Source organism: Canis aureus, chromosome 36, assembly GCF_053574225.1.
Source record: "Canis aureus isolate CA01 chromosome 36, VMU_Caureus_v.1.0, whole genome shotgun sequence".
Lineage (NCBI taxonomy): Eukaryota > Metazoa > Chordata > Mammalia > Carnivora > Canidae > Canis > Canis aureus.
The window spans coordinates 18,171,973-18,193,737 of record NC_135646.1 but is presented as its reverse complement, the minus strand read 5'-3'; the positions used below and the strand labels follow the sequence as shown (position 1 = coordinate 18,193,737).

Here is a 21,765-nt window from a genome sequence, read left to right as displayed (position 1 = left end):
GCTGGTGTGGTGTCAAGACATGGGAGAAGGGGAGAACACCCCCTAATTACAAAATCCAGTTTTCTAACTACAAAGATGTAGTGATCAAGACAGTATTGTACTGACATAAAAACAGACACCTAGATGAGTGAGACAAATAGAAAACCCAGAAATGAACCCACAACTATATGGTCAATTAATCGTTGACAAATCAGGAAAGAATATCCAGTGGAAAAAAGACAGTCTTTAAGAAATGGTAGAAATGGTTGGATAGAAACATGCAAAAGAATGAATCTGGACCACTTTATTCCTGCATACACAAAAAGAAATTAAAAATAGATTAAAGACCTAAATGGGAGAAAGGAAACCATCAAAATCCTAATGGAGAATACAGTAACCTCTTTGACATCAGCAAACTTCTTACTAGATAGGTCTCCCAAGGCAAGGGAAATAAAAGCAAAGATAAACTATTGAGATTTCATCAAAACAAAAAGCTGCTACACAGCAAAGGAAATAATCAACAAAGCTAAAATACAACCTACAGAAGGCAAATGACATAGCTAATGAAGGGTTAGTATCCAAAATATATAAAGAACTTATAAAACTTAATACCCTCAAAAAACAAATAATCTAGTTTTAAAAATGGGCAGAAGACATGAATAGACATTTTTCCAAAGAAGACATACAGATGGCATGAAAAGATGCTCAACATCACTCATTGTCAGGGAAATACAACCAGTCAGAGTGACTAAAATGAACAACACGGGAAACAACAGTTGTTGGTGAGGATGCAGAGAAAGGGGAACCCTCTTACACTGTTGCTGGGAAAGCAAACTGGTACAGCCACTCTGGAAAATAGTATGAAGTTTCCTTAGAAAGTTAAAAATAGAACTACTCTACAATTTAGCAATCACACTGCTAGGCATTTACCCAAGGGATATAAAAATACTGATATGAAGGAATACATGCACCCTGATGTTTATAGCAGCATTATTAACAATAGCCCAATTATGGAAAAAGCACAAGTCTATCGCCTGAGGAATGGATAAAGAAGCTGTGGTATGTATGTATGTGTGTGTATTTATATATATATTAATATATAAATGTTATTTATCATAACATTTTAATATATAAATTCTAAATATATATAAATATATATAAGTAAATTATTTATGTGTTAATATATAAATAATGGTCCATTATATATACAATGAACTATTACTTAACCATAAAAAAGAATAAAATCTTGCTATTTGCAATGATGTGGATGGGGACAGAATGTTATGCTAAGGGAAATAAGTCAGAGAAAGACAAACACCATATGATTTCACTCATATGTGGAATTTAAGAAACAAAACAAAAGAACATGGGGGGTGGGGAGAGGCAAACCAAGGAACAGACTTAACTGTAGAGAACAAACTGAAGGTTACTGGAAGGAAGGTTGGTGGGTGGGTAGGGGGATGGATTAAATAGGCGATGGGGATTAAGGGGGGCACTTGTAATGAGCACCGGATGTTAAATGTAAGTGATCACGAAATTCTACACCTGAAGTTAATAGTACACTGCAAACTGGAATTTTAAAAAGAACTCAAAAAAAAAATTAAAAACATCTCATTAAATATCAGGCTTTTAGTGGGCCTTGTTGCGGAACTATGACCTTCACAAGTGTTTCATCAGAAGTATAGCTTTTATTTCCCTGCAATTTACTCCTTTCCAATCTATTTTGATCTTGAAGCTCTGACCCCTGTTGACTTTGTATTTTCTCTTTTAAATGAGACAGAAAGGCTGGAGAGGTCTGGAATGGAAGGAATGCCCTTCCCCCAGCTGGGATAAGGCTCTGGCAAAGCTTTTTTTCCCCTTAGAGAATAGATCTTTGTTACAGAGAAGGTTCTGATGGATTCGCAATAATGACCATTCCCCTCCCCAAAGCCAGAGAACATCTTTCTCAGATTTCATCATGACAATCTGGTACGTTCCTGGAAGGAAAGCCCATCAAGGTGTGGAAGCCCCTTCTATGACTAGGACCTCTGGAGTTTTTCCATTCTCACATTACTCCACACTCAGCTTCTAGCAATCCACCAAAATTACCATGTAAGTGTACCTGGCAACTTTTTTTTTTTTTTAAATTTTATTTATTTATGATAGTCACAGAGAGAGAGAGAGAGAGAGAGAGAGAGAGAGAGAGGCAGAGACATAGGCAGAGGGAGAAGCAGGCTCCATGCACCGGGAGCCTGACGTGGGATTCGATCCGGGGTTTCCAGGATCACGCCCTGGGCCAAAGGCAGGCGCCAAACCGCTGCGCCACCCAGGGATCCCTGTCAACTTATGGCTCCAGCAACTCCTGTTCTTGGCTGATTCAGCTACCAAGAACAGGAGATGCCCCCATCTCTACAGATTTCAAGGTGCCAGTTTGCTTTCAACCTAAATTCCCTGATAAGCCTGAGAAAAGTCATTAATTTTCAATGTTTATAGTATTTTCTTGTCAGAAGAACAGTAGTGATGACTTCCAAAGTCTATATATGTTGTAACTGAGGCTGGAAATCACAAGTGAATTCCTGTACGTAACTTCCTCCGTGGTCCTCCAAACCTAAGTCCCTTTTTTGGTTACCATGCAGCAAAAAGGAAAGGCACGTGGCTGCAGCTTTCATACCCTGTGCTAACGACTCATTGGGTCCCTGGAGTCAGACGTTTTGATTGAAGATGTCAAGTGTTGCTTCTCGGCTCAACATTCGGTCCTCACTGGGCATAAACCAAGTCATCATCAATCTCTTAAATTCCCTTCAGCAACTATCAGGTTGCATAACTTTTTATTAAAGAGTCAAAACACCTTTTACTGTAACACCAATTCTAATAGTAATTTATTCACCAGTCACTCCTACCTCTCTGCTTTGACCAGTTCTTAGCTTAACAAGTTTCTCTGCCCCCCCTTTATTTTCAGAGAATGGAGGAAGGGATGGGGCAGGAGGGGGTGGGGAGAGAGAGAGAGAGAGAGAGAGAGAGAGAGAGAATCTTCAATAAGCTCCATGCTTAGAACCTGAATGAGGCTCGATCTCATCACCCTGAGATTATGACCTGAGCCAAAAATCAAGTGTTAGACACTTAACCGACTGAGCCACCCAGGCACCCCTCTCTACCATTTTTATTACTGCACAGCTCTAGGCTTATAAAAGAATAAGGCTTTTGTATGTAGCACAGATGATAGGGGGGCCAGAATATCTGAATATCTCACCTACATGATTGCCCAGCAAAGTATATATGACCTGAGAGCATTTGGAGGAAGTATGAGGTCTTTGATGCCTTGAAATAATGATATACATTGCCCATCACACTCAGGGGTGTATTTAGCCCTTAGAATATGCAGGTGTCCCCACTCATGGTTCATTCAAATGCCTTACAGGTTATGCAGTTTTTAGAGGAACAATCTGTTGACATATTGATGAAAAGGAAAGGTTGGATCAAATTGATTTTTTTTTTTTTTTTGCAGATGAAATACAGTCTTAATTGTTGTAGACTTGTTACTTAACTACAACAATTTAAGTGAAACTGTGTATGTGATTTGAGTATAATCCTACTGGTAGGTCAAAGGGTAATATGCTCTGGAGCAGGGTCTAAGATAAAGAAAGGACTTAATTTTTTTTTTTCCCCAAGTCTTCAGTGTCATGTGGGTTGATGGCTAACACATCTTCCAGCTACTCTGAATGGTGGAAGAATGTGAAAAATAAAATATTTTAAAGCCCCTGTTCTCTATGCTCCCGTCTTATTAAAAGTGTTAATTTTAATCATTTTTCAAGGATTTTTTTTGTAGACACAAAAGAAAGAATGAAGTTTGAAATGCTGCACTATCGGGAATAGAGGAACAGTTTTAAATTATTGTATTTCACACTACTACATTTCACATGGAGAAGAAAAATACTGAAAATATTGCTTAGGTTTCTTTATTTGCCACAAAGTGAAAAGTTGAATTATACCCATGATGATAATAGTCTGAACTAACATAAAGCTTACACTGCGTATGATTAGAAGCCCAATTCTGGCTCACTATGTGGGGCGGAATTATATTCTAAGATAGAATATGAGGGTCATCTGTGGTCACTCCTGCAGACAGCCCTGTGAGTTATGGTGTTATTTATGAATAAGTTCCATTATCTTGGGGATGCTCTCTAGTTACACCCATACCTAACCATTGAATCTTCTGCCCACCTACTTAGTGCTTGGTCTTTCTATTAGACCAGACCACGTAGAGTGGTTTGGGTTCAAGGATGAATAAGAGTGACGACTTAGATGAATTCAAGGCTGATTTCTCAGAAGTGTTCTTACCCAAACAAGGGAAGGATGGAGGTGATTTGGTATGTTTCTCTGTCCCACCCAAGTTTACCATGGAAACAGACCTGAGGTTGGTGGTCTTGGCTGTGTGGGTGGAATGAGATGCTCACCAGGGCATAGAAGTATCAATTCTGTCATGTTTCCATACAAAGCAATACTTCTGCTACTCAGAACTAATAGAGACTCTAAGCCATGAAATTCTTATTGCACCAAATTGGAGTAATCACCTCTTAATTGCAGCTGTGTTGGAGAAGCCATGAATTTCCCATGTATGTCTACTTGTGGACTTTCTATGGACAGCCCCCATGGCCTGTCATAACTATTTGCTATAGACATATAGTAGTTTCAAAGAGGAGTTTGGTTTGGCTCCTCTCATGAATTAAGCTCTACCCAAGCGTATTCTGTGCTTGAATGTCTGACTTCCAGTTGCTGGCAACTGTGGCAACTCCTCCAGCAATCTCGTTTTAGGAAGGACATGCTTCCTCAATAGCATTAGCGTTTGATTATCTTCATTGATGTCTTGGCACATGGCTGGATAAACTTGTAGCTCACCTTCCTATAAAATTAGATTGGCCTTCATTGGGTATGGGAGACATCTTGGCCCCCTTCAAAATCTTCTTGTCTTCAACCATGTTGTGGGAGCTTTGATTCTTTCAGAGAGTCACAACTGGACAGTACTAGGCAGCACTGTACTTCAGGCTTGTGCAAAATACTTCCCATTGTGTGCCTTGAGTCCTCTCTAATGTTGCAGCATGGAAATCTCAAGAACTGGCTCTGTACTCCCTGATGTTTAAACTGGAGATGCAGGGCATGTATAAAACCACTCTTGACCACTGTGGGGATGGAGGCCAAGGCAGTCTATCTCAAGATGGGCCATTTAGGCATGAAGATTATTATAAATTAAAAAGCAATCAATACCCAGCAGATCCAGGGAAATCTCTTTACCCCTCCCTAACAATGGGCTAAAAGAATTTAGGTAGAGGACCTGCTCCAAGACCACTATCACCACAGATAACTACATCATAATGTGAACTAGGTATGGTAGACAGGGAGGGATCTAGCGAGGCCTGTTTGATCAAAGTCCTTTATGTCCCATTGTTTGAGTGGCCCAGAATACCTTTGTTTACCAAACATTTATTCTTTCATCTTCCTGTGAATGATCTTCTTCCCTTTGAAGTCCCAGAACCTGTCTCCTTAGTCCAGAATGACACATATACCTCATTTCACCTGTCTTTGGAATTTCCATGTCTGTGTGGATTCCTCATATATACAAAATTAAATTTGATTTTTCTCTGTTAAGGTCTCATGTCACTCTGATTCTTAGTCTGGCTAGAATGACCTTGAAGGGGATAGGAAATTCTTGCTCCCTGACAGAGAACAGACTCCCCTGATAGGTGTTTCCCCTCTCTGAATCCTTGGATAGATGGTCTGAGTCATATTGATGAGGATTCATAAGGTTTTGGTGGGATCAAATACCAATCACCAGTAGTCAATTCAATAGCACTTTCTCACATTGGCTTCCCCTTCTTCCCTTTCTCCACCTTGTATCCCTGCTCCCTGGGGCCACATTCAGAAATAGGTGACCTGAAAGTCAGTCTTTGTCTCAGGCTTCTACTTTCAGGGAAAGACAAGCTAAGATACATGATGCAAGAATCTAAATTGAGCTCCTTAGCATGTCCTCATTCCCAACTCTGCATTATCTATTTTCTGGAGAGTACGACTCTCCATTCAATCTTATTGGGTTATTTGCCATAGGACCCTTGTGAAAATCTTCTGAAAGAAATTAGCATATGAGAGATGGTTGAGAGGAAATAACCTTGACAGGGAAAAACTAAAGGATATGAGGACTGTATCAGGATCCTGAGGGAAAACAGATGGCAAAGTCACATCAGAATAATTCAAGGATGGCTTATAGACAAAGGGACTCATTCCAAAGGCGTGGGCAGGGTGTAGGGAAGCCAGCAGGAACCTAGGGTTAACAGCTGACAGTACCCTTAGGGTAGGGTTGCCAGATAAAATACAGGATGCCCTGTTAGATTTGAATTTCAGATAAACAATAAAATAATCTTAGTGGAAGATTGGATGAGGTATACTGAAAGTTGGTTTTTAAAAATTCAGATTCGTCTGCTTTTCCTATATGTGTCTTTGCTAAATCTGGCATCTTTAGACTCAAAAGGAAGGTGTAGAAGTCTAGAGAACCTGAAAGGAGTCCTGTAGAACAGGCTGTTCTGAGAGGAATAGTAAGCTTGGGTCTAGGGATGCAGACAATTCAAAGCAACCTCACGGGGAGGAAATTGGAGGATAAATACTATGATCTCAGTCTCTCCCCTTCCTCTGGTCTTCTTCCAGGGGTCACCACTGGCTTAACCAGAAACCAGAAGACAGGGAACCTGCAGATGCAGACCACAGGTCAGCCTCCATGGGCATGGGGCAGGGTGAGGGCACGGTGAGGGTCCTGGGGGCAAGTGGGGGAGATCCAACACAGCAGGCACTCCTCCCTCTTCTCTAAGTGGAACTTTTCCAAGCATGACCTGTGATCCAGGAGAAATCCCAGAAAGTGGGGTCTCCAGACCAGGACTCAGCTATTTGCCTGTAATTATTCTTCCCTCTCAGCTATTCCCTTTCATTCTTGTCTCAGTCATTCTAGGATTTTGCTAATCCTGTGTCTTTTATTATGAAAAAGTCTTAAGTCTTTCGAGGGGAGTAGGTGGATATGAATAAAATAGTTTCCTCACTCTTGGAGCTCTTTTGGGATAAAGGATCTGCCCACTGTTGTGATTCTGCAGGTTCCATTCCCCCTTAATTTTTTACCTTTGGTCCTTCTATTACCTGTGGATTGTGCATGTGGAACGTATGCAACAGGAGGTCATGCACATTTATGAATGAGACAGTGAGAGTCATTTGAAGATACTCATATTTAAAATGCCCTCTCTCATCTATAGCTTCCTCTGCGTGGAGCATACAGTAGGTATATTTATGCCATAAATCAGAACTATTGCCAAAATGTCAATATTCTAATTGGGAAACTTCATTTTTTTTAACCTTATTAGGCTTAATGTTTTCTTTGTTACTGTGACTAGCACTGGCATTTGTTTTTTGTTTTTTTTTTTTTTTTCCTCCCAGAGTTGTTTTCATGAAGAAACAATGTTTTAGTCATACCACGAGTGGGTTACTGCATGAGCAGAGAATAGCAAAGCCCTACTCAGAGGAGATGCTAGTCCCTGCCTTGCTAAATGACTCATTGCTTCTCAGAGGGCATGATTCATATTCATACTTCAGAACATTAAAAAAATAATATGCTGAGGAACTTCCCAGGTCCCTTTTTAATGGTAAAACTGCTTGTTAGGTACTCAAATATCAGGCATCCTCAATAACAACAATAGTCTGTTGGTAGAGGGCTTGTTATACGCAGAGGTCCCAGGCCTCAGCACATTGCAGGTATTATCTAATTGAACACCCACAAAAATCTGATGAGTTAGGTGCTATTATTATCTCCATTTTGTAGATATGAAAACTAATGTGCTGAGAGGTCAAGCAATTTGCTAAAAGGCCCACAGACAGCATGTTAAATAAATAAAGGTTCATTTTCTTTTCCCCACATAAAAGAAGTCTAACAAGAGGCAGACTAGAGCTGATATGGTAACTTCCTCAGTGATTTCGGGGACTCCAGTTTTAAATTTCTACACACCATCTGAGCACACCACTACTATCCTCATGGCCATACCAAGGTCTAAAATGCTTCCTGGAATTCCAGCTATCACACACACACTATACAATCCAGAAGCAAGACAGAAGGCAGAAAGGCAAACTGAGCCATCTACCTTAATTATATTCTGGCTCAAATTTACTCCCAGGCCATGGTCTAGTCCCATGGCCTCACCTAGCCCCCAGGGTGGCTTTAGGAAGGGTCTTTGATTCTAGATGGTAATATGGCCAGATGAAAATTTGTGGTGTCCTGCACAAGGAGAAATAGAAGAATGGATAAGAGCAGTGGGCAACCACCCTCCTTCGTTATAGTGATTTGGCTGGGTTTGAATCCAAATGATCTAAGTCTAGAGGAGTCCCCTCCCCATTTTTTTAATGACTATAAAATGGTCACTGTTGGTGCTATTTTATAACATGCGAGAAGCCTTTGCCATGACATTTTCTTCAGTAAACTCTCTTATTTTCAGTCTCTTGCAGACTGGTCATAAGCATGGAGAGGGTAAGGCCTTTGACAAAAGCTAACTTCTTAGGAGAAGAGAAGTTTTGACAGATGACCAGTGGGGGATTGGGGTAGGATCTGGGATAATAAAGGTGAGAACCTAAGCGTGTAGATCAGCCATAGGCTCGAAAGAGCTGCCTGCTTTTGTCTTTGCCCCCCCAAACCCCCTTAGTCTCAGGCCCAGTAGACCTCGGAGAAACCAAACACATAAAGGCCTGTCATCTTTGTGTCTTCATTTATATTAATCATTTTCTTAAATAAACTAATTCTCAAAAGAAAATATAACATGCAGAAATTTCATAAAACCCATGCTGGTAATGGTAATGAAAATTCTATCAGCAAAAGCACATTTGATTAATCATATACATGCATGATTTTTCTCTTATACCATCTGTTTAGAAGATGAAAAATGTATTCTGCTGGTAGTTTGGCATAAAGTATATTTATAGAAAGATTTTATTTATAGTCTGCCAGTGGATTCTGAGCCTGCCATGACATAGCTTCAGAACTAGGTATGCTGAAATGTTCAAATATTAATGCCAACAACATTCTTATCATTAAAACATGAAAGTTAAAATGTTTTCATATTCAGTTCATATTTTGGAGTCTGTGGCTGCAGACTGAACAATCTATTTGGAACTCAGTTTAAAGAATATTAAAATAGGATTCTCTAGCTTTGGTTATTATCTGTAATTGATGGTATCTACTTGATTCTGGGTAGCACCGATTTTATTTTCTGGCTATCCAGCATTAAGAAACACAAGGCGAATCTTGAAAAACATTTTCACAGAATGGGATACATGTAATTACTCATACTTTAAGTGAGGAGGAGACCACGTTATAGGAATTATAAAGTAACTGAGTCAGTGTAGACAACTCTACAGGGTGAATTGAGACATTGGATCTTTGGCTTTAACATAATAGAAGCAGAGAGAGGATTAAAGAATAACACTAGATCCTCTAGACAAAACCAAACCACACAAAACCATGCCCTACCCTTGTCACATCCTTATTCACACACATATTGCAGAAGTTAAAATTTCAATTACACTTGATTGCATTTTAAATCTCAGAAATGCCTATGTAAGGTGATGAGCCACTTGAGGCAAAAGGAAAACCCTGTTGCTTTTGTGGGTTTTATGAGGAACATGGAGCAGTTAGACCCTGGGAAATATTCTGGAAGGTGGTTGTCCTGCTCCTCCTGGCTACCTGCCTCAAGTATCACTGATACAGAGCAAAGCTATCCCTAAGTAGCCTTTTCATGGTCTCTAATGTCTTGAAATATTGTTATAGTCACCCACAAGATGAGTCAGATCTACAGTAGAGTAATGCATAGTGAGATGACAGAGGTCAAGTATAGTAAAATTGGATGTTTGTTATCAGCTAAATCTGTCTTCTAACGTTTCAAGCAATAAGCCCAATGCACAAAGATAGATCCACAAATAGGAGAGAAAAAAAAGCTTTACACTGTATTAAAACCCAACCATTCTCAACCTCCGTAAAATTCAAGGCAGAGCCACACAGACTCCTGGAAAAAAATTTTTTTTTGCCTTATTTAAAAGGGGGACGGGATCCCTGGGTGGCTCAGCAGTTAAGTGTCTGCCTTCAGCCTGGGGCGTGATTCTGGAGACCCAGGATCGAGTCCCGCGTCGGGCTCCCTGCATGGAGCCTGCTTCTCCCTCTGCCTGTGTCTCTGCTTCTCTCTCTCTCTCTCTGTCTTATGAGTGAATAAATAAAATCTTTAAATAAATAAAAGGGGGAAAAATCTTATTCACAGAAACTCCTCTCTAAGAATCCTGAATTGAGTCAATAAAATGATCAATTTGTATATAACTACCATGCATGGTTCTCCAGGTGTTTGCAGAGTGTTGGGAAAGGACATTGTGATACATTTAAAAATGTGTTCCTTCTCACCCTGTGAAGAAAAGAAGGGCTTAAAGTTACATAGAATAGGGACAAGCATAGAGAGCATGGCTGTAGGAATGGGAGAGTCCTCAAAGAATTCCTGTGCTGAGACAGGTCCTACCAGGACAGAGGTGGACTTGACATGATGAGAACAGGGGGAAACATTTCTGTCCTTGTGTGATCTCTTCCAGACTTAAAGAGACATCCTGTCCCTGCAGCATCTGTAGGGCCCTTCCTGGGACAGACACCTCCTCTTGCACGAGCATGGGGCCCAGGAAGTCAGCTCAGCTAAGCTCAGCCCTTTGTTTCACTCACCGCAACATTTGCCAAGAAGCCTAAGATGAAATGATCACCAGGAATAGTGATGGAGATCTGTCCGTCCCAGGCCCAGGCCTGAGCCCATCACAAGTACTAGCTTGTTTAATCCCCAGAGCTACCTGTGAGCAAGATTTCAGAGGAATTTGGGGTCAGAAAAAGGAACACATGCCTTTCTGGTCCCAAGCTGATAAGGAAGTTCTTTTTATAGGACAGTGAACAGGAGGTTCAGAATTTTGAGACAGATAACAGAGTCAGAAGGGTTTTCTCCCCCAAGTAAACTCCATTTTTGACTTAAGATCATATCATGTAATAATCAAATACTACCTGGCCTGGTCTTTCAGTTCTCTTATGCTGAGATCTCTCTCCTCAAGTGATGAAGGTATTTCAAAGCTCTGAGTGGAGGTAGAAGTCTGTCCCTGCCTCCTCCCCGACCCAAGAGCCATTCTCTCTTAAGTAGATCAGGAAAAAGTGTTGGTCTATGAAGAAGCACCGAGGCTGTGACAGTCTCAGTTTCTCATCTTCGAGGTGACCTGCTTCCCTCAGACACCTAAGACGACTGACGCTGATGGAGTAAGCTGCAGCTTCTAACTCTGGGTGCCGAGGAGGGGCTGTTACACAGTAGCCAGGATTCAAAAGTGGCCTTGTGACAATTTGAGACAAAGCTACAGGACATCATATGCCATTCTATGCTCTTTTAAAATTTATTTTTATTGAGAAAAAAAGTCTTAAAGATTTTAAAGTAATTGCTTCACCCAACGTGGCACAACCTAGAGATCAAGAGTTGCATGCTCTTCCGACTGAGCCAGTCAGGTGCCCGGTTTTACTTTTGTTTTACCTAATGTGTTAATTTGTTAAAATTGAGTTATTTAAGCTCGCTTTTTCTCAAGACAGTTTTGTAAATTCAATATGTTCAAAGATGTAGGGATAATGATCATATAGCAAATAGTCAAAAAGTAGGTGTGGCCTCTTGTCCACAGGACTGATCCAGGTTCTCCTAGCACAGGAAGACACTCGGACCACCCTGTTTTATGGATGAGAGGATGAGGTCTAGAAAGCTTAAGTAACTTGACTGAAATTTATGCAACTGGACAGTGGCAGAGAAAGTAGTCAGAAACTCTTAGCATAGTTTTAAAACCAGTTCTCTGATCCACCAGAGTATACTGGCCATTGGAAGCCAGCAGGTGTTCATCTTTATTTTGGCCAGTCCCAAGGTAGTAAATTAGGGATGAGCAATACAGTCAGGTGGTTCTATGTCTGCATTTGTGCCAAGGGTCACAAATTTCATCCTGCAACGTTCTCTGGGGTTCCAATCTTATATGTTGCCTATACCTTATTGGAATGAATCAGGTAAAGTGCTCTGGAAGTCTGTTCCATTTTCTGAGATTGTTCATTAGCCAGTTTTCTTTCAAGGAAACTCTTAAAAGGATTTCATATTTGGGGGGTTGTGGGTAGAGATGCTAGCTAAACATATTACTTGTCCTGTATAAAAAAAGATTCGTAAAGCCCACATTCCTGGAATCAGAATCAGGGAGAAAGTTGGGCTGAGTTCAAAGAATCGTAAGAAAAATGACGAGGAGCTTGGCAGAACTGAATAGCAAGGAAAGGGGAAAATGACTGAATGGGCATAGTTAGATTAATTAAGCCAGAGCCCGCAATGCAGGAGGAGGGTACAATAGCCAGCACGTTTTGAGATTTGCGATCCTCAAGGATGGCTAGAAGGGATCAGATGGCAGCTACTCTGTCAGAGTGACAGTGTGGATTCAATAATTAAAAAGCATTTTTGGCTGTGAGCTACAGAAAAGCAAGGGAGGCATGGCCTCATCAGAATGGCATTACTTTGGAAAACACACTGTTAATAAAAAGCAGGAGCAAAGCAGACTCTACTTACAAATAAAGACTTGTGAGTTTGCTCTGGGGAAAAAAATGCAAAAAGCTTGTTGTCCACATCTTTGGCCAACCCAAGTCATCCTTTCAGATAGACGGGACTGGTTTGCTGCCCACCTGAATACTTAAATATTCCTTTCCTGTTTTCCAGTGGCTTCTTCCTTCAACTTTATTTTTTCCCCCTGCCTTATTCCTTCTTCCTCAAGAGGGCACCATCACCCCATCCCTAGAAAGGGTGCTGCTGTGTGTGTTTCACACTGAATGTTGAAAACATCTCTCTGCAGGAAAGAACCTAGTTATAGACCAATAAACCAGTAACAAGACTTCCTATTTTAGTTTCAAATAGCTCTCAAAACAAATTGTATTTTGTTTAAACCCAGACTGATCATGAAACAAAAAAAATCTGGTGTGTTTGGGAGAGGAAGCCCGTGAGACTGTGTTCATGGTCTCAAATGGAAGACAAAGTTCAGCTGAACTTCAAGTGCATTTGATTGTGTGCTGATGCTTGTAGGGTGTTTTTCTTAAGTCTTGGTGGGAGCACAAGACATTTTATGTGTGGGACTGGGGTACAAACCAGCAAACACACATCAGCACAAACAGTCTTTGTTAAAACGTGGGCAGCACACATGACAGAGGAATGCCAAAGAAAGCTCAATGGTTCTCTGTTGAACACATAACACGTACTTTTATTTGAATCAAGGAATATTATATCAAAAGGATATCCCACCACTGTGGACTTGTGTTCCTTCAACGTTTGCTTTCATACATGATAATGGGCTTCGTTTCTCCAGATCCTTATTAAGTCTATGCCTGGGTGGTAAAATCCATAAATAGCATAACCATCATGCCATATTTTCTCTGTACTTATGTGAGGGGTGTGAAGCACAGTTGCCTAGCTTTTGTTTTTGTTTTTTGTTTTTAGGTTGTGAGCTAGTGACCATGTGGCAGGAGTCACTATTTAAGGGCTGTTTACACAAAGTTTGCTGTTTTGATAAAATTATTACAAATTTTAATTCTAACATTTAATGATACACATAATTGTTATTATGCTTGAAAGCTATTAGGTATCAATGGTAAGCAGTTTGCATAATTAATATTTTATCCACAAGAGCCAGATTTTGGGTTTTACCCTTCATTCTACCTTGACTCTGGTTATCAATATAGAGTCACTAACAAGGTTATTTTTCTCTAAAATCATGCTTTTCTCCACTATTTTCTTTTTTTTCCCTCTCTGTTCCTTCTCTTTTTATCTTAGTAACAATCATAGTCCTCACTGTTATCATCTTCCTTCGCACAGGGACCTACTCTGATATCCACAGACGGTAGGCAAAGTTTTGGATCTGCTTCCAACACTGCAGGATCTTTGGTCCCAGATCCCTCATCCTCCTGTGCACAGGGTGAGATCCTCAGGGTTTCACTTTGTCCACTAACACTTAATCCCTGTGATAACCTATATTCATTTCCTACGGCTGCTGTGACAAATGTTCACTTGGTGGCTTAAAACATAAATTTGTTCTCTTATGGTCCTGGAGGTCAGAATTCTGGAATTGAAGTGGCAGCTGGGCTGTGCTCACTCTGAAACCTCTAGGGGAGGATTCTTCTTTGCCTCTTCCTAATCCTTGGCACCCCTTGGCTTACATCCCTCTCATCTCTCTTCCATCATCACATGGTGTTCTTCCTGTGTGGTTCTGTGTCCCAGTTGCCTTCTTTCCTGACCCTAGTCATATTGGATTGGGGCCCATCCTAATGCAGCACAACCTCATCTTAAATTGATTACATCAGCAAAGGCCCTATTTCCAAATAAGGTCATATTCATAGGTTCTGGGTAGTCATGAATTTTGGGGGGTCACTATTTAATCCAGTACCTACTCCTAGCCCTATTCCATACCCCACCTGAGGAGTCTGATCTACTTTCAGCTTCTACTCTCCATTTGAGTTGCTGCCATGTTTTCCATTCCTAACCAGTATTTAACTTAGTATTTATTAACAGTTAGCATAATAACATTCTAGAAGCATATTTTCTAGGGGCCTTAAAGCTCTAATAGCTCCAAGGTCTGAGACTATTGATGTACCACAGTACAGAAAGTGGGGCACCTAGGCCAACAGTGAGGCCACAGGAAAGTGGGGGAAACATTGGGGGCAGGTTGTGAACAGTTGGGAGTCTTTGAGAAAGAAGTTGAAAGGAAAACAATTGACTTCAAGAAGTGGGAGAAGAGGAAGAAGTCAGGGTTGCTGGGATAGGATTCTCAGTCCTGGAGATGCACACAGTGTCTTTGGAATGTATGCTGTAGGAGATAGCATGTGACAGAGATCTAAAACAATCTGTTATGTTCTGATTGATTTCCTATCACTCACTACCTTCCCACCAAGAAAAAAAAAAAAAAAAAACCTCTACCAACTTGCTGCTTTTAATGGGGAAAAAAATCTAAAACCCAAATATGACCAGGAATATTAAATCTTGATAGAATTTGGCAGAAGTGCACATGCTAATGGTGGTTCCTTTGCTCTTTTATTGGAAAGAAAATAAAATGTGAAGTCTGGGAGAGACAGCAGACCCCTGGTGGAAGAAAGGGAGAATGAAAAGGAAGTTGTGGACCTCAGGGTTTGCCGAGAGTCTGGCCTGATTATCTCTCTGTCTCTACAGGGAGAGGTACAGAAATGTTTCATATTTAGAGCAGCTGGGCTGACCTACATATCAGCAGGTGTTTCCTGTAAAAGGGCCTTACAGATAATTATTACCATACCATATGCCCAGTATGATAAAAAAAATCCATGGGTGATACCTAGGTGTCACAGAATCATCATCTTTAGTTTTAAGGGCCTTGAAAGGGCTTGGAGCCACATTCATTCTGATTGTCACAGAAGACTCTTCAAATGACTTATGTCAGGTGATGAAAGGAAAATTCTACTAAGTCATATTTTAAGACCAGAGTAGAAATTTTACTTAAATGAATGTCCTGGGCAGGGCTCAAGGTAATCTTAGAGTTAGCTTCTGTGAGCTTACATGGACTCTGAGGTTGTTAAACCAGAACAAGCCTGACATTCCTCCTGACCCAGACCCCTCAACTACCACCGAGGAAACAGCAACCTAGAGAGGAAGCGATTTGTCCAAATGTTACATGGATGATCAAGGCAAGTTAGACTTAGACTGTACTTAGACTCAAGTTGCCCAAGTTAAATGCTTCTTCTATTCTACTGTGCTGCAAAACACTCATGGCCATTTTAGGATTAGTTCTTATCTAAGCATTCTTCTGAATGCCATAATAATGGAAGCCTTTGGAGGTTTTCAAGCAAAGGCAACATATAAACCCAAGAAGAAGATGAAAATAAAGTTTATTTATTCATTTAGCACATATTTATTGTTTACTAGTGTTATGCCAGATACTGCACCCAGTGCTAAGCTATTGTTTGAAGCATCTAATCCAAAATCCAAAAGACAGGTAGTACACTACTGAGGATCAATTTTGGTCAGTATGCTTGCTGTTAGCATTATTTTCTTAACAAAATATTTTCTCTAGGTCCTATTGCCTTCAAATAAAGTATACCCATATTTGATAGTCGTGGATAGGGAGAAGGTAGGGTTGGTAGACGTTGATAGGTCATTGATATTAGGTTGTGAAGCCTAAGATTGATGTGGAAACTTCTGAAGGCCAGTGGAACTAAAATAATTACATTAACATTTGACCATTGGGTGGCACGGGCATGCAGAAACCACTCTCACATTCACCCCCTCCATTGTTTTAGGGAAAGATACATATTGGACTAAAAGGCAAACATTACTAACCAATCCCTTCACTGTCTATTCCTTCTTCCTGCCTCTAGCTCTGAATCATGAGTGTATGTGTTGAATGGAGGGAACAAGAAACAAGATGGTTAAACCATGATGCTGATCTGGCATAGCAGAGCTGAATTTTATGTGCTTTCTTTATGACTAATACCTACATTGCATTGCTAGAGGTTCTTTCTTTCCTTAGCAAGATATTTGGGATTCATCTTCACGATTTCCCCTCTGCCATCTCATTTCTATCACAAAGTCCCATAGTTTCTTCCTTTAAACAAATAGCTTTCCTTCTCTGTGTCTATTGTTGTAGCCATAGTTCAAAGCCATTGTCCCCAGATGAAAGAATACAATAATCTTCCGGTTTCAAATTTTGTTACCGCATAAATCTCTAGACACATAGAGATGTCCTCATAAAACAAAGTGTTGTCATAGTATTTTCTATGCAGGTGTGTTCTGAATGGCCCAAATCACCTGCATCTATGACTAGGAATTTGTTCAAAATATGGCCTACTATTTGAATTCTCCTACCATTTATTCAAGAATCTACCATTACCTCCTTTTGATTTTTGAATCCACTGGAATCTAAACATAACTTTTATCTAATTTAATTCTCCTATACTCTCCTTAATGCATCCTCTCTTCCTATCAGATTGGCCACCACGTTGATTCACCTCTGCCCCATACACTTATTATTTATGAATTTTTGCTTTTAATTACATGGTTCTTACCTCCAATGTTGCACCTTTTTCCATCCACACATTGTCTTACCTATTCTAATTTTTCCTATACTTTAGCACGCATTCCAAACACCAGCTCCTTCATGATGTCACGGGTCGTCAGTCACTCTAGTCAATAATGATTTCAGCCCTTCTGGATTTTTCATACTACTTCCTGAGAATCACAAACTGTAGAACCTGATAATATTCAATGTAAGAATTATATACTATATCGTTTTATACTTGTTTTCATGCTCTCATGCACAATGCATTCATAAAATAGAAATTCTAATATCCCTCTTGAGGGTTGCCACGTTTAATGTAAAAGTGCTTAGAACTGTGTTTGGCATTTAGCTGACATGATGAGTTTGTTTTCCATCCTCTCCCATCTCTCAGAGGGTTGGAGTTATATCTGATAATATTGTATCCTTCATAGCAGGTCTTAGATTCAAGCATATAGGGTTCTTAATCAATACTTATTGACTAGAACATGGTTGACCTAGAGACCCACACTCATGAATTCTGACATCAAATATGTACAATTATGTACTCTTGGTTCATAATGCTGCCAATTTCTTAAATAAATTCTAAAATTATTAGATCTAGTAATCTATTGCTGTGAATTTTCATTTTACCCCACTTATTGGTACTTAAATATTGTTCTGAAACATGTACAGACTAACATTCTCTCTTGATGACATAGCATTGCCATGACCCATTGCCTTTTTCTTTGAAACCTGTGAATACTGCAAGCTGGCAAGCCTTGCTGAAAGTGCACACTTCCTATTTTTATGTATGCCTTGCTTTTCTGTTGGCAGCAGAGGAAACCAGAGCTTCAGAAATTAGGAAGCCTGGCTGAATTGAGTTCAGCTTTCCAATTCTCAAAGCTCTTGTCTGGATAGCTGCCCTTCTGAGGGAGTGGTCATTTTTTGATTTCAAGAGCAGTCTTGTTCTACTCAGATGTTCTTTCACAAACTTTTTTATGCACTAAAATTAAAACATTTGTTTCTGACTTCCCAAACATTGTTTATACTTGTCAACTGCAGGCCAGGCTGCGCAATTACTCCCTGGAATAAAAGTACTCTAAATCATATTTATTTCACTTTCAGCTACTATCCAGGAAAGCTTGTTGAGTTTTCTGTGTAGCGATAAGATTAATACTACACACAATTATCCTCAGCCATGTATATTCTGCAAATAATCCCCAGTTTGGCAATAGTTGTCTCCTACAGCAATAGTCCCTTGCTAGACGGTCTTGTACGATAAAGCAGATCTTTGCAAAGTAGTCTTTCTAATCATCCAGATCTAAGACAACATATTATTTATTTCGAATGGTCAGCGGCATTCTGACTGCCACTGCAAATTAGATTAGAAATTATCTAGTTGGTGTGTAAACATCCCACTAATTTACCTAGTGTCTGGCTCTTTTATTTGATATTTAGGAATTTAAATAATTTAAGGTTGTTTAGCTCTCAGTTCAACCTTTGCTTTCTGGATATTTACTTGGAACTTCCCAGTATTTATTTAAGGATATTAGAAGTGCTTGGGGAGGATTTTTTACTGCCCAGGGGGCTGGTACGGCTGTGTTACAGCGTTTGTAAAGATAACGTAGCAGTAGGCTTGCAACAGTCCTGTCTGCTGGATTGGGGAAGGGATTCTCTAGATTTCTTCCATCATCAGCCCACCTCAGTTGCTCAGCCGAGTTGAGAGACTACCACCAGTGCCACAAGACTGGCAGCTCTGAACCATGCTGATAAGACCAATTCCTTTACACTGTTCCCGATCTCCCATTTTAAATTTTATTCATTTTTCTTCATGGTTTGGAACTTTGGAGTCAGACAAATCTGGACTCTTGCACTTTCTAGCTTCTAGCTGTTAGGCCTTTGAGAAATTACTTATCTATTCGAGCCTCAATTTCATATCTGCAAAATGGGGATAAGAAATGCCTTTCTTGAAAGACTGTTGCAGGGATTAAATGATACAGTTATCTGTGAGAGCATCTGGCAAGATTTTAGATTAGATTTTAGATTTTGTTTTCAAAATGAGCCCTCTTTGTATGTTTACTGGGGACCTTTGCTTATTTGAAAGTATGATGGCTTGTATTCGACAAGCATAATTTTCCTTCTCTTCCTTTAAGTGCCCTAAACTTCATTCTTGATAGCTCTTTCTCAGCCACCAGCCGTAATTCATTCTCAAGGACCTGAAACTCATCAGACTAAATTATAAGTTACTGATAATTTAGATTCTTAATTTCTACATGGGCATTTTTACTCAAATATGTCTCCCAGAGTTTCAAGCTAAAGGGAATGTCTGAATGACTATGCAGTTTTCTGTGCATGACGTCAGAGAGGTTTCAGCCTGTAATTGTTGGAGTGCCTACTATGTGCCAGGGTCTGTTTTAGCCACTGGGAACATTGCAATGAACAGAACTGACGAAAACTAGCCCTTTGGCTAACCTCTGAGGTGACAGCTATAAAGGTTAATTTGACCCTATCCGAGGTAACCAATAAAGAAATAGCAAAACAATAGAATGAGGTGAAAATTATGAAAACAAAGAGGCCCAGCCTGAGGCAGATAGCTTTATTTCTCTCATGGACCACCCCTCTCCTGCTGCCTGTCCTACACTCCTTGCAGCCTAATAAATAGCTCTTCCACAGCCAGATGGGGTTAAAGACCATATTTACACTTTAAAATGCTCAAAAAATATAGCTGGGAGTGATGGGGGATTTATTTTATTAGTTCATTTTTATGTATAAAAAACTGTAGTAGAAAAAAAAATCAGCGTTCATCTTTTTTCAATTTTGGCCTAAGATTTTTGGCATTAAAGCTTTTTCAGTTTCAAATGTTCCAACTCGAGCTGTATTTATGTGATGCCAAAGCAACTAGTTGAAAAATTACAAGTACGGGAAATTAGCCAACTCTTTTGTCTGCCAACTGCCAACCAACCAGGTTGCCTGAATTTTTTTCTTCTCTGAATTGTCCCATCATTCAACTGAATTGACTGACAATAGCCTGTTAGATCCAAACAAAGCACAAATTCTGTTTTGTACAATTCAAAGTATTGATTTATTGTACTCTGGTAAAATATGCTCATTGTAGAAATACAGACAATATAAGAAAACAAAAATCACCCCAAGTCCCATCATACACAAATATTGATATATACCATGCAGAATTTTTCATGTATATACATACATATTAGAAAACTGGAATAGTGCTCTAAATATGACTTTCATCCAAATTTCTCATTTGGATGAGAAATGAGATGGATGAGATGAGATGGATGTACCACTTAATGGTACATTATAAACATTACCACTAAATATTCTTAAAAATCATGACTTTTCCATACATGACTGTACTATCATTTAACCAATTCCCTATGGATGAGCGTTGGAGTTATTTCCCAATTTGGCTACTATAAAATTTGCTGCAATAAACTTAAAATATATAAATCTTTGTGGGTGTCTCTATTATTTTCATTAGAAACTTTAGAAATCAAACATTTTAAAACTCTAATCCACTTTGCCAAAACTTCCCACCAGCAAAGTTATAGCAGAAAGTTATAGCACATTTATATTCCTATATACAAGTTGTTTATAAGAATGTCTCCTCCATTCTCTTGCCAATTTTTAATTCTTGCCAGTTTGATAGGTGGAAAAAAAATGGTATTTCCTTGCTTTAATTTATGTTTTTAAAATTACTAATGGGAATGAACATTTTTCATTTTTATTGGCCATGTGTATTTTTTGTGATCATTCTTATTTCTGAATGCCTTCTCTTCAGAATGAGAGAAGAGCAAAACAACAAAAGACCAAAATAATGTCTTTAAGTTTCCATCTCCAGAAAAACTGAAGAAAGCCCTTAATATTTTTGTCCTCTTCAGACAGGCAAGAAAAATGAAGCTTTTGATTCATTTATTCTTATAGCCATTATTTTTGGATTTATTACCTTAATACTTAAGAAATTTTAATAGAGTACTAGAGCGGAGCTGAAGAAATTTTAAAAGAAATTTTCTGCCAAGTGGATGCTAGTTTTGACACCATCCACTTGGATGACACATGGATTCAAATAGTATTAGTGTCTGATAGCCACGCTGATCTTTTCTTTTGAATGCTACTTCCTATTACCTTTCCAGAAAGCCTTGTAGGAATACTATTGAAGCTTAAAAATACCCATTTGCTGGCTTCTTAAAGCCATTAGCAGAAGTTCCTTCTTCTGAAAGTAACTATTCTAGATATAAGGCAGAATTAACAATTATGCTTAATTACTTTCACTCTTGCGTTCATTAAAATCAGGTGTTGTCAGCTAGCTTATTACGACAAAGTCATAACCTTGATTATGGTCATTTCCTTTGACTCTGCCTGAATTTCCTCTCCTTGTGCCAAAATACGCAGATCACATGCTCATCTATAAAAAGCAAAATTCTGCAATAGTTCTTAAAGAACAAACTATATTGCTTCGATAGAGCCTTTCCTGAGATCATTTTATTTTAAAATGTTTTTCTGCTCTGCTATGAATTTTAAACACAAAAAACATACCAAGATCAGCACATGACTACCTTCTCTGTGATCAGGCCCTGTAACTAACCATGCCAACTAGTCCTAATGTGGAAAATGGAAAACCAGATCCTGCTAACAAAAGGGAAATTCCAT

The 21,765-nt window shown here is 39.4% G+C and overlaps 1 long non-coding RNA gene across 1 annotated transcript in view; it reads left to right on the top strand.

Moving 5' to 3' along the window:
- The first annotated feature begins 826 nt into the window (after positions 1-826).
- Positions 827-21,765, top strand: part of LOC144305881 (uncharacterized) — a 79,461-nt gene continuing 58,522 nt past the window's right edge. The window contains exons 1-2 of the long non-coding RNA XR_013372901.1: positions 827-1,038; positions 6,652-6,711. This is a non-coding gene — a long non-coding RNA (uncharacterized LOC144305881). The remainder of the gene's footprint in view (positions 1,039-6,651; positions 6,712-21,765) is intronic.